At 46.6% G+C, this 12,702-nt stretch overlaps 1 protein-coding gene across 1 annotated transcript in view; it reads right to left on the bottom strand.

Moving 5' to 3' along the window:
• Positions 1-12,702, bottom strand: part of ZFHX3 (zinc finger homeobox 3) — a 534,089-nt gene that overhangs the window by 182,293 nt on the left and 339,094 nt on the right. Inside the window, exon 4 of the mRNA XM_064459844.1 lies at positions 2,972-3,293. The gene's annotated coding sequence lies outside the window, so the exon portion shown is untranslated. The remainder of the gene's footprint in view (positions 1-2,971; positions 3,294-12,702) is intronic.

Below are 12,702 nucleotides of genomic sequence, written 5' to 3'. Positions count from 1 at the left end.
TATGATTTTTAAAATTATTTCAGGAGGAAGCATGATCTTGTTTCTAAGATCCTTGGCCAAAAAGAGTATGAAATTAATGGTATTAAGTGCCTAAAAATACTCTTGAGGATCTGGGACTTGGAACAAGGGCCTGGCTTCTATTCCTAGCTCTGCCACAGACTTGCTGTCTGCACTGAAGGACCAGCCAGAGCAGTACACAGGGTATGCTAGAAGTGCTCAGAGATGAAGACATGTGGGGGTGGACTTCAAAAATCACTCCTCCGCTTTATGTCCTATTTTCTCAGCCTGTAGAATGTGAATAATACTAATGCACCGTGAGCGAGCGGAGCACGTAAGGCGTGATGTTGGCGTAAATTCTCCTGATGGGTTTTCAGACGCGCAGACGACGGCTGCACGGAGTACCACGAAACCATGTCCCTGTACAGTGTACTGCTATGCTCACTTGCCCCTTTCTTCCTTTCCTATTTCCGTGGAATTAATTCTTACAATTCAAAACATCAGCAGGTCCAAACAATTATGATTAAAAAATAAATCAACTGCTATAAAAGCACTTTCTCCCTCCCAGCAAACAGAGCACCTCCTTGCACTGCCCTCCTGGTCAGTGGCAACTTTTCTAATGTAAGGATATTAAAGTCCAATATCCTGCAAGATTCAGTATTAAATGTATATCCTACTGACAGGAGAGGTAGGCATCCTTAAAATGCAACACTTGCTTTTTAGGTCTGGAAAATCCTGACATATTCACCTTTTCATCTGTTATATTTCATCTAGGAAAACGATTTTGTCATTTAAAGATGATTTTATGGGTGTCTCTCACCCTGCTTTACTGTTAGCCTATTAACTAAGGTACCTGTTTCTATGTGAAACACAATATAAAAATGGATTAAAATATTGTGAAAGTTTCTAAAATTTGAACAACTTATAGTCATAGGATGCACAATGATAAAATAAGACCCCATCACCAAAACCTGAGCTGAACTTATGGTGGCTTTTCTGCTTACAAAAAAGGGACATCCCAAAGCTAATTTGATGGGATCTCAAATCCCTATGTGCCTCAGCCATGAAATAACTTTTGGCATAGTAGTAATATCAACTGTTAAACAGAAGATTCAAAATAGCACACGTCAGTGATAAATGGGAAAGTTTATGCCCCAGAGTTGCTCTTAAGACAGCATGGGGCAATGAGATGGGACAAAATCCTGCAGAATGAGTTCTGTACAAATCCCAGACCCTGCCAGGTTTTTTCATCAGTAACGACACTCCAACAGAAATGAAAAGACAGGCATTGAAAACCTCTGCTCACCCTGCAAAAGGGAAAGAAAGATATTGACGTTTCCATGTGTGACTCTGTCTGATGAAATCAAGTATTCAAATTACTTCTGTTTACATAGTATTTTGAGAAATAATGCTAATTTGCAGAATTGGCATCTGGGGTACAAGTATACATACCCTGGGAGAGCACTTACAGAGCCTTTGTGAAGCTAAGTAATAAACGCTTTGTCTTCACCACACTATTTATGGGTTGCTTGGGGGCATCCTGCTCTCCTTCTGCCCCTACCTGGGCATAAAATTATTGCAGAACTAGGTTTTAATAAGACCAACAGTAAATCTGAATGACCACACATGCACAGCTATTCCTGCTCCCCTGATCTCCAGCATTAATTATAAAGTGGAACTGTTTATACAGTACATACCACTTTCCTGACTTCTTTCTTGTTTATGTCTAAACCTTTATGGACATAAAACTTTGGAATTTGCTTTTGGAATAAAACTGCAGTTGAAGTGGCAATAACTGTGTTAGGAAACAACTTTGCTATTGCTCCCCTGGTTCTGTGGTCACGGCAGGTTTGCGTCTGCACTGGAACCCTCTCCCGTTCGAGCGTGTTGTTTCAGGTCATCTCCTTGCTGTCCCGTCTGGATGGCTCGTTAGAGACTCCGGCTCTACATGGCTCAGAGCAAATGCTCCGGTTTTTCCTCCTGAGTCCTTTTCTTTCCTCTCTACTCTCCACCATGTCTTGACCCGCTACGAGCATTGTTGCACCCCCGTCAGGGGGGATTTATAGAATCGGAGAACCATTGAGATTGGAAAAGACTTCTACGATCATCAAGTCCAACTGTCAACCCAGCACCCCCACGCCTCCTAAACCATGTCCTGAAGTGCCATGTCTACATGTTTTTTGAACACCCATTTAAAAAAAATTTTTTATCAATTTAGTTTGAATACCTAATTTTGAACACCTGTTTGCAGTGCTCCCTCATGCCTCTGCTGCCAGGCCATCACTTCTGAGTCACTGAGTGTCACTCACTGATCCAGGTTGTCACTCCTTCTTTCACAGTTGAAATGGCAGCTGCTTTGCTCCTCAGATAAAACACTTGCCCACGCCCTCAGACCTCCTCCCCACCCCGAACTTGCCTGAAAGAGACATTTTCTTCTACAGTAAGTTACTACAAAACCAAGAGACTTCCATGATCTGATGGCATACACATGTGCAGATACCAAAGTAAAGGAACTCATGCTCCGCAAGCGCTAAATTATTCCTCGTCACACTGGCCTGACTACTTGTTTCGTCCGGCTGTCACATTATAAATTAATATGTTGGCTGTTTGGGGCTGAGAACTCTTTTTTCCATTTGTTCAGTAAAGCAGATACTGTACACCCTGGGCACCATATAAAAATAATAAATTACTGTAGTACACAGGCAAGGTATTATTCTTGTCTTTCCTTCCCTTTATTTTATCCCCTCCATCCTTTGCCTTTCCTCTGATCAATTCATCTTCCATTTACTTTCTATTTCTGGCTGCAGGTTTTACTCTAATACATATTGCTCTGATATTCCGGCCATGCCACCTGCTCCAGAAGTACAAGTACAGAGGCTTTACTAATGTGAAGAGGAGGGAATCAGCAAAATCTCAAAGGAAGGAAAGAAATAATTACTGAAAGAAAATGAAGAAAAAGGAATTGAGCCTCTACCTGGTGTTGTCTCTTACGCTGACTTGAACACCTCCTAATTTCTGCCAGAGTCTTTCTTTACTCTTCACATCCAGCCCAGAAATGTGGAGACTTGATCGCCAGAGGAATGCAATAGGCTTCTTTATGTAGGCAGGTGGGGTGGATTAGCAAGTGCGTGACCCAAACTCCCTTGTAGGTTAAAACGTCTTTTAATTCTGGTGGGCTGTATCGGGATGAGGATGAATAAACTCTCTCTTCATTTTAGTGCCCATCTAGTGGAAGCTGCACAGGCTGTATGTCAAGTCTGTCCAAATTCCTTTCCTCGTTGGCAAGGTTATCCTACCTAGGAAAAGAAGAATTAAAAATAAGACTGTGTATGGCTTCTTACGACTTCGGTTCTTCCCCCATGTTTGTACATTCCACTTTCCAGGGCACACTTCTGACCGGAGTTCTAGCACACAGCCCCCTGGAAGCACCCTCATAATAATGGTAATTACTTATAGTAATACTTAGAGCATCATATTTTAAAAGTATCATGTAATTTTAACTAATAAAAAAATAAACAGGATTTACTGTTTGTTCTTTAAAAAAAACAAATAAGCAAAGAGGAAAAATTTAAATATTTATTGAAAAACTAAATATTGTAGCCTTGTGCAGTTACTGGCAAGAGATGCTGTGCAAATAAAACCACCACGAGCTGTTGCTTCCTACATATCCGAGCACTGGCCTGCAGGACGCCCTGCGGTTCCAGACGCAGCCGTCCCAGCGCTGCCAGTGCCTCTGGCCACTGCAGCTCCAGGCCTCTCCCTGGGAAAGCTCATCTTTTTCTGGCACGTTGGTTGCTCAGGTACATGTTGGGCCGTCACCTTCCCTCCTTCTCCCCTCACGGTAAGGGCTGTTATGGAACCAGGACGCAACTCTAGTGGGAGTTCACGAGCACCAGTCACGTGCTTTGGCAGGAGAGCTGGCGCTAAGGACCCGGGAGGACACACGACGCATCTTCCTCGTGCTCCTGAACCCCGCGCAACGTCAGGGCGGTCTGCGCGGCAGGCAGCGCCTCTGCGGGCCTGGGGGTCAGGCTGGCTGTTAGCAAGGAGGACGTCGCCAGAGCCGGGCGGGTGGGGGAGACTTTGGACCTACAGGGACCTCGGAGCGTCGGCATCCCGGGCAGGCTCAGCAGGTGAGGCTTGGACGCGTGGGAGCGGAAGGTCTCCTGCTGCTGGCATCTTATTTCCAACCCTCCCATTCCACATGGCTGTGCATTAGTGATGGGCAGTGCTAGCAGATGGCAAAGTTCGAGCCAGGCTAATTAAACATACTGAGCTAATAACCTTCCATTTTGGGACTGGTATAATTCATAATTTAATGTATTGCTGCTGAGACATTAACCTTTCAACAACTGGCACAGTGCCCACAGCAGCCTGAGTGCTGACCATCTTTCAGGAGAATGAGTATTATTGTTAAAACAGGTATAAATCATACATGGCTTCAGCTTTTGTGTCAAACTGTACATGAAAATAAGTAGTAGGCTGGGTAATTTATTTACCTTTTGGTGGTTATTCTTATGATTTCATGATCATATTCTGTGATTCATAAACATTGGCCAAATGCCATTTTGTTCTCATTTTACCTTTTCAATATTGCAGTGGTTATTCTGACTTTCATCATTAACAAGTTCAAGGCTGGTGGAGAACTGCTTGATCCAGGCACAAATATAATCTCATTTCAGGGACGAAAAACTTATTTTAAGCTAATGCCACAATATTCAACACAATCATTGAGGCTACCAACTTGCTACATTTTTGTATTTTGCTAAAAGAAATGTTTCTTTGAAAATTGGTGTATAAACACACTGATTCAAAGACTTTTTAAAAATAAAGCGTATAGTACGTACAACTATATGAACAGTTTCTGGCTGAAAACGACATGGGATACTGGAAGGAGGAGACTGTAAAAAGTTGGAGATTTCCCAACAGTCCTGCAAAGCAAGAAGTCCAACTCCAAACACCTGGCTACTGGAATGATATCACGGACCCAGGAGACCCTTACATTGACTTTTGGGACCCTGCTGGCTGATCACACCACAGTTTGTATCCCAAACCACCTCCACACTGAATTTTCTTTCCCAGTGAAGAGAGCAGCAGAGCTAACGGGTCACCAGACACCCATACCGCAAAGCTTCCCTGTCGAGACACTAGTGCTGAATGCCTTCATCAGGCTCCATCAGTTCCAGCTCTTGCTGTTACGGCCAAGGAGTAGGAACTGCTGAGATAAACGTATTACAGACTCATTATCTGCACCCTATGCAGCAAAAGTGTTCAGACATTTTGGACTAAAAGGCTACTTTCAGTTCTCGATAGCACGTATGGGCACGTACACTAATCAAGCACTAACTAAAAACATTACAAAGCTACAATCAATTAAAAGCCAAAGTAAATGTGAATAAAGTCCTAAACTCTGTATTTCAGGTGGAGAGTGACCACCAGTTGGGATGAAAAGAGTGCCAAGTGAGACCAGCTCACTTTTAGATAGCGACAGGCCTGAAGAGGTCCCAAAGGTACAGCCTGTTCCTGCCACCATCACTAGGCAGACCCACTGGAAGCAAACCCAGTCTAATTTATGCAAACTTTGAAGCAAACTTTGTCAACAGTACACAGATACAGTATAGGGAAGGTCAGATACAAAAGAGCACAACTTTATTGTGTATACTGATTGCCTCGATATTTCAAAGCCCCCCCCCCCCCCCCCCCCCCCCCCCCGCCATATATCTCTGGGAAATTATCTTCTCTCTCTTGAAAGTATGAAGCAGCAACCTGAAAGCTAAGACTCACAACAGCATTCCCCTGCCCTCAGGTGTCAAATATAGTACTGAACTGGCAGAAAAAAAGTATGTCCTTTAGTTCTTCTTAACCTTAATTGGAAGAGAGAGTACTTAGCACTTTTTGAAAGGAAACTTTCTGAAAATACCCAGGCTGGGGATGATTTTCAGAAAATCACACTTCCAGGAGATGCTTCACCAACCTTCTGTTTATTTGGTTAGGGTTTTTGTTTGGGTTTTTTTTTCCTCCCTAGCTACAATTTATCTCATTTGCAGTGTCACCTAAACAACAACAAAACAACAAATCTCAGTGTAACAACCCGCATTATGCCTGACAGAAACATGCGAAGAGCAGGTTTGAGTCATACTTAGGGAAATCTGGCCCGCTCAGACTGGAACTTCCCACTGGGTGGACAACACAAGTGAAGCCTCCTCACGGTATAAACCGAAGTGAGTCCCCTCATACTCCTGCGATTGTTCACATCAGCGTAAGTCTCCCGCCTTTTACCTGACCGTCCGCTCTGAATCAGATCGGCAGCAGCTTCCCTCTGCCGTGCCGTGCCACAGCCCGAGCGCTGTGCGGGCGCAGCGGGCAGCAAACCTGCTCTTGGGAACCGCCGCTGGGGCCCCGCTGCAAGACTCACACTAGTCCTCGGGCAAAGAGTACGGGCCTTTTGTGAGTCCTCAGCTGTAGAATTTGCGTTTTATTGTATTACTGTTCAGAAATTTCAGCTTGAGTAAAAAATAATAATACAGCCTCTTTTTTGTGCTATTCTTTCTAGTACAGATACAACCTTGATTACATCAGCGGTGCATAAACTGATGCCGGCTGGAGTCTGCAGAGGCCCTGGAAGAATAACTCTGAAATGAGTGTGTTGTGCCTCTCAGTCCAAGCCCCACGGTGGTCTCTGACCACTGAAGTTGGCATTTTCCTGCCAGTTCTTCTTCAGCAGTTGCTAGGAGGAAGCTCACACATTATAAATGGTTTAATAAAGATCACTTCCCATCTCTTCTAATCAAATGGTGAACAAAGATGGCCAACGCTCAATCAAAAGAGGAAATGGTATTTCTGTCTTTGAAGACACATTAAAGATGAGTCTAAAAAAATCCTAAGGGGATGCTGAAGAACTAATCTCTTTGCAAAATTCCTGGTTTTGAAAAAGTAACTAGGAAATCAGCATGAAGCCATTTGTAAGCATATCTACCCCCTTTTAGTGCTCAAGATAATTCCAAGACCACGACATTTAGGAGGCATAAGAGAATAAGGGAGCAACATCAGCATGCTTAGTTTTAGGCTTCTCCCTGGTATTTTATATGGTCATTCACAGACAGGACCATGCGAACAGTGCCTGAACAACTGAAACATAAAGCATTTGAACCTACCTACGGGGACAGCACTCAGACCCTGAATTTCTGAACAGAAATTATTTGAGAAGTTAAGGTTTCTCTGGTTACCTTCTTCTTGCTAGAAACATACAGCGTTAGCCCCAAAATGTCTATTCTTACATTGACAATGATATGTTAGACAATCTCTCACTCCTACAAGGGATAACCTGCCTCCATTAATCCATACCCACATCGCCTGTGGCCCTGGACTGAGCCCATGAGCCCGCACTGTGTGTTTTGAGAAGCGTCATTGAACCAGCTGCACCTGGACCAAAACCCCAGCGGCTCCTTTTCCCATGGACAGTATAGTGTCCCTGCATTTCACTCCCTCTGCTGGCTCCATTTTATACATCAAATGAGGTTTTTCAAGACCTTACATTTGTTTAAGGCTGGGATATCTAAAAGTTCACCTCAATCTTCAAGCTCCTGGGTCTGCTCAATTCTCCCCCTCCCCTGGCACGGCGGCTGGCAGGGTCCTGGCTCCTGCACCGGGCCATGGCATCCCGGGCTCGGTACAGGACCGCGGAGGCACCCCCAGCACCCCCAGGTGCAAGTCTGAGTGGGAAGTGTGCCGCTCTGCTCTGGGTTCGGTGCTCCCACCTCCGAAAGAGAGCAGGACCTCACCTCGACAGCTCTGTAACTGTTGGCTGCAAAAGCCTTGTGCCCCTCCTGTAACCGCAGCCAGCCGAGTGCCGTGACAAGCCATACGCGTGCTGCCAGCGCCTGGTGGCTTTTTGTACCTGCCAGAGAAAACTAGAGTATATTAAAGTGTCTCCCCTGGACGCTGCTCTACAGCATGCTCCTGGAGTTTCATCCCATTTCCACGTGATATTGATCATCCCTGATGGCATGACACTCGCTTCAGTGAAGGGATATCCCTGCTCTCTCTCCTAGGAACAATTAAGCAGTACTTCTTCCTCCTTACAGCAGTGTCTCTCCTGGTTCTCACTATTTACTCAGTATTATTTTTACTTGTGCATTGACAACAACACAACAGGAAAAATACTAGTTCTGAGCTGGTCAGAAGAGGCAGTGTTGGCAGGCAGGTGCTGTCCTTGTCAGCGGAGCAGCAGAAACCGCCACTGCCAACTTCTTCAGCTGTTTCTCCTAGCCAGACAGCATCGGTTTCATCCTGTTGGGTTTAAGCCTCCGCCAAGCTGGGCCAGTGCTGCTGGACACGCAACGGAGATGCGTGCCGTAGACGCGCTCAGGATGCTCCCTGCAGCACGCTTGGTTGCCCCAACCCCTCGCTCACCAGAAAGGGAGGACTTGCAACAGCCAATAACGTAAAAAAAAAAAAGAGGCGCTTCCTAATCCTCTCACAAGGCACCGACTACCACTACACAGAGGTCAGTCTGCGCATCCTGCTGTGATCTAGAAACCCACTAAGGCTGCTAAAGCATCAGGAAATTCAAAACGGACAACCAATCTTATAGGTGCACGAGAAATTTTTCCTGCGTAGCTTCCCGTATCACAACGGCATTTGCTTTCTCTCCAGAGCTCCTGCCGAAACGTGTGACAGTCACAGCTCTCTCCTCTACATACAGACACAAGTTCTGCCAGGGGAAATGGCCTTCAAACACAGTATTTGGGGAAAAAATTTGAAAAAAAAGAACTTTAACTCTGTAACATATTCTAGAAACGCACCTCTTAAGTTTCAAATAACATGAATGGTAACAATCTGTGGGTGCACATCAGCGTTGCCACGGCTCTGTGTAAAGACCTGCAAAGCCAAGTGCTTCCTCCTGCTCTCAGGCAGGCAGTAAGGAATACCAGCCCTCTTGGGCAATACTCACGGATGCAGCCGTGCTACACGGACATATTCTTATGCAATTTTTTGCTTTCCAGTAGCCACGTGACCTCTCTACGGCAAGAATTACTCAATGTGCAGTTCCTGTCTGAAATGTACTATCCAAAGTATTCAAAACAAGTTTCAAATAAACCAAGCGTCTCAAGCTTCTGCATTTAGGCGATATTATTGTTGTTTTACACGTGGGAAAAGTGAGGTAATTTTTTTTTCCCCTAAAGAGTGGCAGATGCCGCAAGTATGCAGGCACCGAACATCCTCGGTGATTGCCTACAGCTAGAAAGAAGCATTGAAAACAACCAGATACGATAGAGGCTGTATATTTTGGCATGAATCTCCCCAAACCATTAGTGCTTTTTGCCAGGCAGACATTCACCCTGCCACAGAAACTAATCTTGTAGCTCATGGTTCAAATTCAAATACTCATCTGCAATTGTTTTGTATTTCAGATTTTCAGTATTTCTTCCTCAGTGACACTCCAGGCTGCATACCCCAAACCAAAGCAGAAGTTGCTTTCTACACTGTGGTTATGAGGGAGTTAAAGTTCAGGTTTCTAATTGCTCTCTTGAGGCCTTATTACTTGTTGATTAGGTCCTTTCGGGAACGGCATCAAACCTATAATAATAAACACTCGTTTCACTGGGAAGTTTGTAGCTGCCGTAGCAGCCCTGCGGCCCTTCTGCCTCCGTAACTGGCACGGGTATACACGGACCAGAAAAGGCGTTTGCAGCTTCTCTGAGAGGCTTTCCAGGCTGGACACGTCTGATCTACGGGCTTTTTAGCAGGCGGGTTAAGAACTGCACCTTCACCTTTGGCAAAGGCACTTGCTTTTGTGCGTGCTCCCCTCCCCTCCCCAAGCCTACAGATCAGAGCTGCAAAGCAGGCTCTTGTTCGGGAGCGTGCATGTGGAGTGAGCGTGTCTGTGCAACGACAGCTGTTAGGATTCCTTCAAAACGGTTGCTGCTTTCCTAAACGCTGGCAGTTTTCGGACAGCAGCAAGTACAGGAGACGTAAGACTGCCAGCATGCTGCCGTTTGCCAGTCAGTCCTGTGGAGATTCCTCCTGTCGATGTTCATAGCGCTGTAGCTCTGTGTTATGTGATGGCATTTAAGCAGGACAGATGGACCAAAGATGCTGTCCTGGAGCCTGTGTGCCTTACGCTTCAGCAGAATAATCTGATTTATCAGCAGGCTAAATGTTTGCTAGTACTGATGTAGTTTCTAGGCTATGCCCCCTCACGCAGCGAGCCTCCTCCCGTGGGTGCCCCGTGGCTCCCAGCCAGCCCCGCGGGAGCTGCGGCCGGTGCCTGGGTGCTGGGTCAGGGCTGGCTCTTTTGGAGGCCGGGGATGCTGCATCCCACTGGAGCATGTGGGGCTCGTGGGGACACTGAACTGTGACAGAAGAGCCTCTGCCGGTGAGGAGCTGTGACGGCACGGTCGCGAGATGCCTACTGCCCAGCCGGTCATCCCGTCCCGATTCTAATCAGCGCTCGCACTCTTAATTTTCTGGACCACCCAGCTCTCCTGAGTAGAATAGTTTGAGATGTAATTTTCAGGCCAGGTCCTTTGAAAGTATTTGGAAAGCATCGTTTTTACAGGCTGGATTTCAGAAGGGATGGGGAAAATAACCTGGTCTCTTATAATCTCAGGCAGGAGAGAAGTTGCTGTGAGTCTCAATCTCTGCAAGTCTCTGAAGTAGGGCACCGGTCTCCTTGAAGACCCTCTGTAATGAATTAGCCTGAAGTAAAAGTAGGTGTTTATCTCAAGTCGTTGCCTCAAATAGCCGCTACCTGTTGGAAGAAGGGGCTGATCGATGCAAACTAAGGCAGCCATGCGTGAGCTGTTACACAGTGGTTAGTATTGATCAGAGCTAACGGCTGCCGATAGGAATGTGGAGCGGACTGACAGGCAGAGAAGAGGGAAGGAGGAAACGGCCTTCGCTGGTGGCAGACGTGCAGAGGAAAGCCGATAAAAAGTCAATTCCACTTAACTGAATGGCTGCTAACTAAATATTTTTGGGGCCAGAGCCTTCCCAGATAGCAGCTGGAGCGTCTCTGCTCCGGAACTGAGACATCAAGCGAGCATGGCATCGACGGCTGAGATAAGAGACGCTCGTGATGGCTGGCGGAGCAGGAGAGCCTGACGAGCCTGCATGCCGGCCCTGTGTGCTGAGCTTGCACGCCGAGCCTGCACATCGGCCCCGCGTGCTGCCCTGCTGCGGCGCCTGCCACCGGCCCCACCAGCTCTTCGTCATGGGAAGCGGGAACGGTGTGGGGAGGGTTCACGGAGTACCCTCACATGGCCAGTACTTAAATACCTACTTCACAGAGAGAGAACAACAACTTGATTTCAGCCCCTTTCCCCTGAGGTCCTGCTAGGACCAGGGGGAGAGTCACTCGCTTGGCATGGAGAAGCAGCACAGATTTTCCAGCGCCAGGCTCTGTCGGCTGGAGACACTTTTCGTGCCAGTGTGGGACCAGTGACTGCCACAGAGCCTGTTTCAAATCCTGAATGTGCAGAAAGTTTTAAGAATTATAGCTCAACAAAAGTAGTTTCAAAAAGTTGGTGAGATGCTGTGTGGTCTCATTTCCGCCTGAAACTGCCAGCTGACACCACTGTGACCATGCTCCCATTTCCAGTCCGGAGGTGTCTCTGCATCGGGAAGGACTTCAGCATTCAAAATACATACATAATGGCTCTCTAAATGATGTGCCACATTATGAAATCTTACTGTATGGACCGTGCTCATAAACAGGGCGGCATCACCCTGCGTCAGGAGGAGGCCGAGGAGCTCTCCTGTAGCTGCCTGCCTCCTCCTCGGCACATCAGGGCAGCTTTTGACTGTCTTCCTCTCTGAATCGCTCGCATTAGTGCTGCTTTGGGGTCTGTTACACTGTACGGTCGTACACTGTAAGACAACACAAAGCAATCAAGAATTGCTTTTCCCGGGCCCAACACTCAGTATTTAGGCTACGTTTCAGACTGACTTTTAGTGGACTGGATCAGTGCGTTTAAGGCACCTAATATAAAGTAATTCTCCAACGGTTTGATTAATAGGGTCATAGTCACAGCTTCAGTTCAGGTTCAACCTTTTTAACATTTTATTATTTTACAGAGTAATAAATCAGGACAGCAGGAAAAGACAGATGTAGGAATGTCCCTGTCTACCCATCTGTCCCTGAAGACAATGGGCCACAGGATAATGGTTTCCAGGGTTGGGGCAGCTGATAGTAGAAAATCTACTGGGGAGGAGTTTGTAACGGAGCCAGCAACACCCCGAGGAAGAGGAGGAAGCTGGTTAGTGTGTCCTACAGAGCTGGAGTATTGACAAGGGGAGGAGCAGGTCGGGGGTCCAAGGGAGCTAACCGGGATGAGATGTCTCCTTGCAGACTGCAAGAGGAAAGGCAGCCGTGCAACACTGCCAACCATCCCCAAGTAAAGTAGGATGCTGCCCTTTCCCACAGAGCAAATGAGTCCGTTCCTGTCCTTTCAGCAGCAGCGGTGGCCGAATCAAGCTCACCACGCAGGTCCTTAATGAGCTCGGTATTACGGTGATGGAGTACAGCTCCGGTATCCGCATGGGAGACCACAGCTTAAAGAGAGAAAAGCCAAGGCGTGTAGGTCCAGTGCTGACTTCAAAGAGGAGAAAGCAGAAGGTTTGCAGCTCAGTTTGTGGGAAGTGATGTAGGTGATACAGATGGAAGAATGTACGGAGATGTTTTCATGAGATTAAAAGACTAAG

Source organism: Phalacrocorax carbo, chromosome 8, assembly GCF_963921805.1.
Source record: "Phalacrocorax carbo chromosome 8, bPhaCar2.1, whole genome shotgun sequence".
NCBI classification, from domain to species: Eukaryota; Metazoa; Chordata; class Aves; order Suliformes; family Phalacrocoracidae; genus Phalacrocorax; species Phalacrocorax carbo.
This window is presented reverse-complemented; position numbering and strand designations above follow the sequence as displayed.